At 54.3% G+C, this 4,344-nt stretch overlaps 1 long non-coding RNA gene across 1 annotated transcript; it reads right to left on the bottom strand.

Annotated features, from left to right (window-relative positions):
- Nucleotides 1-998: 998 nt before the first annotated feature.
- On the bottom strand, nt 999-3,800 carry LOC129146103 (uncharacterized). The gene is made up of 3 exons (XR_008552586.1): nt 3,752-3,800; nt 2,423-2,508; nt 999-1,371 (listed from the first exon to the last, which is right to left on the bottom strand). It is a non-coding gene; the product is annotated as an uncharacterized LOC129146103 (long non-coding RNA).
- Between the last annotated feature and the right edge of the window lie 544 nt (nt 3,801-4,344).

Below are 4,344 nucleotides of genomic sequence, written 5' to 3'. Positions count from 1 at the left end.
CCGGGGACCGAGGCGGCCGCGAGGAAATGGTCGGGGCCGCCGCGTTTAGGGCCGTGCGGGAGGAGTCGGCGGCTGCCCCGCCCGCCCGCCATCCCCCGCGCCCGGTCCCGCCGCCCCCGCCGCCCGGCTCAGCCTGCGGGGACAGGACCGCGGCGGCCAGGACGGGGCGGGGGGTCGCGGGGGGAGGGGCCGCTCCGCCAAACTCCTGCCGGACCCCGACGGCCGAGCCGCTGCCCGCAGCCCCCAGCCCGCTCTCCCGCCGGCGGGGGGTCCCGGGGCGCCCGGGGCCGCGGGAGCCCACGTAAGAGCCCGTCCCTGCGGCTCCGCGGCCCTCCCAGGCGGCTCCCCGCGGGCTCCGGGGCGGAGGCTGCAGCGGAGGCGGGGACGCGGCGGGCCGGCTGGAGGGACCCCAGGCCACAGGGGCAGGTGACCCCTTGGTCTCACTTCCTGCCCTGGGGGGAGCCCGAACCCCGCCTCTGTGGGGCCCCCCACGGAAGGAACCGGCGCCGGCTGTGCGGCTGGAGCAGGAGACGCGAGGGGCTGCGGGGAGGGGGCTCCCCAAACCACCACGTCCCCCCCTCCCCATCCTCTCCCCTCGCCGGGGCTCCCCCAGGCCGACAGGCCCCCCAGCGCGCCCCTCTCCCCTCTTGAGCAGCGCGGCCCCGGACCGGGAGACTCGGGGGGCGGCGGAGCCCCGGGCGAGGGGACCGGGGCGGGAGCGGAGGCGCTTCCCGGCCGCACTCACCGTGTCCGGCGAAGAGCGCGGGGCGGGCGGGGCGGCTGCGCCCTTCCGGGCGGCCGAGAATTCTCTGGGAAATTCTCTGGCGGGGCCGCGGCTGGGGCGGGCGAGCCGGGTGGGGCGGGGCCTGAGTCTGAGAACCCGCGGGCCGGGTCACGCTGGGTAGGAGTGGGAAGGGGACCCGGGCCTGTAGGATGCCTGGGGTGCAGCGTCAGGACCCTGGGAAGGGACACGGAGCGCCCCCCAAAGCAGGACGGCGGGAGATCTGTGCAACTGTCATCTTTATAAAAACCGTTTCCTGAGAGACATGCCTGCCCCTGCCGCTGGAGCCGTTTCTCTTTCGCCTGAACACGCTCATCTCATCCACCCCGGGACGTCTTTTCTGTTTCAGGCTCATGAAGGCGCCCCTGACGTGGACGCAGCTCAGGGAGACCGGGAAGCTCGGGTGAGTGACACTCAGATGCGAGAGCTTTGATTACGATGCGTACTTGAAAGAGGAATCCGTGTTGATAAAAACCGTGACCGATGTTGTCCTCGCCTCTGAAGATCCCCTCACTCCTGGCCTCCCCACACAGGTTTCTTCTCATTTTGAGCTGGCATTTTGAGTTTTGTGACAAAATATTTTCACAAAACTGCAATGAAATAAAATAAATTGCATACAGGTAGTGAGTCCCCCCTGACAGGTTCCTTTTCCCTATTATGAAACATTCATAAAACAGCATTTAAAAAACCCACATTGGTGATATTTTTCTTGGTGTGATTTTGGTGTTATTTTTCTGGACACATTAGATGTGCTTGGGGAAGATGTGCGTGGGGCGCTACCACAAAGGGTCACGTGAGTGTTTTAATGTCCCCGTCTTTCCTACTGCCTGTGGGGTCTCCACTGAGTGAACCAGGGTTTGAGCTCTAGGTGAGACAGAAAGTGAAAGCCACTGTTGAAGTATCAACTATGACCTTTGCCAGGACACTGGATTTATGCTGACCTGTGACAGTTTCAGCCGGACACAGGAATTCCATTCTATTCTATTCTTTTTTTTTTCTTTTTGTAAAGGCAAGGAACTGGTCACAAGGAGAAGCTTTCAGTTATACAAAATTGTGTTTTAGGAAATATCATGGCTCCATTCATTATTTTGTCTTGCTCCTCCCGTAGGTGTAGACAACTTTCAGGACTCTTGTATTTGGAAGCTGGAAGGGCCCAGACTTTGAAGTAGTGTCTTGTTTTCACTGCTTTATTTTTAATTAAAGCTATACACAGCTGTGGACTCAACAGTAAATTTATATATTTAAAAATGAAGAAAAAGGGGAAAAGATGTTTACTTGGGTTTAAAAGCTAGCCAGAGCACAGGTTCAGGCTAGAAACCCAAACCCCCTCACTAAAAAAAAAAAAACAAAAAAAAAACAAAAAGAGGCGACCTTGACATTAACTCCCAATGCTGCTGCTCTGCCCTTACCTGCTTGGGTAGCAGGAAGCCATGTTTCATCCTAAAATATTTCTCTGTTTTTTTTTTTAAAGATTTATTTATTTTCATACAAGAACCAGGGTACAGGCCAGATGTGCGGGAGGGTAAGAGGATTCACCAGAGACACAGCGGGAAACAGAACAGGCAGACTAGAGAAATACACTGCTGAGGAGAGGAACAGGAGAGACAGGAGAGGTGTGCTGCGCCATGTGGGGAATCTCACCTGCCGGCCGGGATCGAACCCGTGCTGCAGAGGCTGCGAACAGCTTCACAGTGTGGTGCTCAGCCACCTGTGCCACCACGGAGGCCCTAAAATGTAACCACAATGGAATTCTTAAGACTTTTTAGAAATTACTTTTCCCCTGCCAAGGAGCAAGGAGGTCATTTTACCCATGGAGTTTTCATCAATTTCTGTTACTGGTCCTGATAATGATAGGGAGTTGTGTACATTATAGAAAACATAGAAGTTGTGTACATTATAGAAAATGTCTATTGTAGAAGAGTAGAATAAAATAGGATGAACAGTATCAAAAAGTACTCTTATGACTTTGCACGTCTCCTTCCAAGTTTTTTTCCCCAATATTTGCAATTGTGAAGTAGAATACCTGTGTAGAAGATAGGTTGTAGCTTGAGAATTACAAAATGAGCTTCCTTTAAATAGGTCAAGGAATGTAAAATCACATCATCTGACCTTCGTCCATAAGGAAGCCCCTATATGGCTGTCACTCTTTTTTTTCTTTGCTCTTCACTACATATCCTAGGTATGTATCACTGCATGTATCATTAAAACGTGAGTTTAATTCTGTGTGAAGTTTATTATTTAAGTTAAACATGTTGTTTCTGTCTCGGATGTCACTCAACAATATGAAGGCAAGACTAGTCCACATTTTGGATGCAGCTAGACTGATTATCCTCCCTGCTGTGTCACGGCGCACTCGATGCAGTTGTTTACATTGTGTTCTGCTCACACTTAAGGGGTAAGGAGAGGATGTTTCACTAATATTTTCCTTTTGTGGTGGAATGACAGCACTGCTACAATTTTCCACTTTCAACATTTAACACTAATCAAGGACTTTCCACGTCATTAAAAACTATTTAGTGTTATTGTATCTAGTTTTTATATTTAATTTTGTATATATTGGCGGGTTTTATTTAGTTTCAAATCACTGTACTGTAAAGAAAGTGTTAGTGAACATAGTTACACACAAAGATTTTTTATCCGAATTTGAAATCATCTCCTTAGGTCATTTCCAAAAATACAATTACTATTTCCATTGAGAACGTAGGTATTTTGGGGACTCCCCGGGGCGCAGCGGGGTGAGCGCAGCCTGGGGAGCGGCCGCGGCCGCCGGGTCGATCCCGCGGCCTCGGGGCGGCCCCAGGGCGCGGCCCGTCTTGTCCCCGCTGCCTCAGCGGGGCGCGTCGTCGAGCCTCTCGCCCCCGCGCACCCGGCCAGTCCCGGCTGTTACATAAATACATAAATATTAAAAAAAAAAAAAAGAAAATGTAAGTATTTCAAATTCCCAGCTCCCCGCAGAGATTGCGAACTTACCTCTGAGGAACAGCGAGGACAGACTTCCTCTCCGGCCGTCATTTGTTCTGCCCCGCGGTCCTGCCCAAGCCTCCCGCCCTCCCCTGCGGCGCGGCGCGGCCCTCACGCGTCTCAGCTCCCGCCATCCTCCGCGCGGCCCGCAGCGCTCTCAGGCCTCCCGCCCGTCCTTCATCAGCCCTTTACTGTACTGGCCCTTTAAGTGCGCCCTGGGCAGTTACGTCATCACTCTGAGACTCCCAGGATGCACCGGGCGGAACGTGGCGGCTGCGCCAAGAGCGTCTCCCAGGGGCAAATTAAAGGAGCAAGAGGAGCGAGTGTCGCCGCCTGGTGGACTGGGGTGGTATCGTGGGAAAATCACAGCCCGAAACCCAAGCGGGACCAGAAGTGGACGCGCCAAGAGCGACTCCTGGGGGCGAAATAAAGCGGCGAAAAGAGCGAGTTTCGCCACCTTGTGGACCCGTGTGGTATCGTGGGAAAATCGCAGCCAATTGGGCAGCCAGACCGGAAGTGGCTGCGCGAAGAGCGGCTCCCGGCGGCAAAATAGAGGTGTGAGAGGAGTGAGTGTCGCCGCCTTGTGGACTGGGGTGGTATCG

Source organism: Talpa occidentalis, unplaced genomic scaffold (genome assembly GCF_014898055.3).
Source record: "Talpa occidentalis isolate TD23 unplaced genomic scaffold, MPIMG_talOcc4v2.1 talOcc4.17, whole genome shotgun sequence".
In the NCBI taxonomy this organism is placed as follows: domain Eukaryota; kingdom Metazoa; phylum Chordata; class Mammalia; order Eulipotyphla; family Talpidae; genus Talpa; species Talpa occidentalis.
Note: the sequence above shows the minus strand (reverse complement) of the source record. Positions and strands in the feature narration are given on the sequence as shown.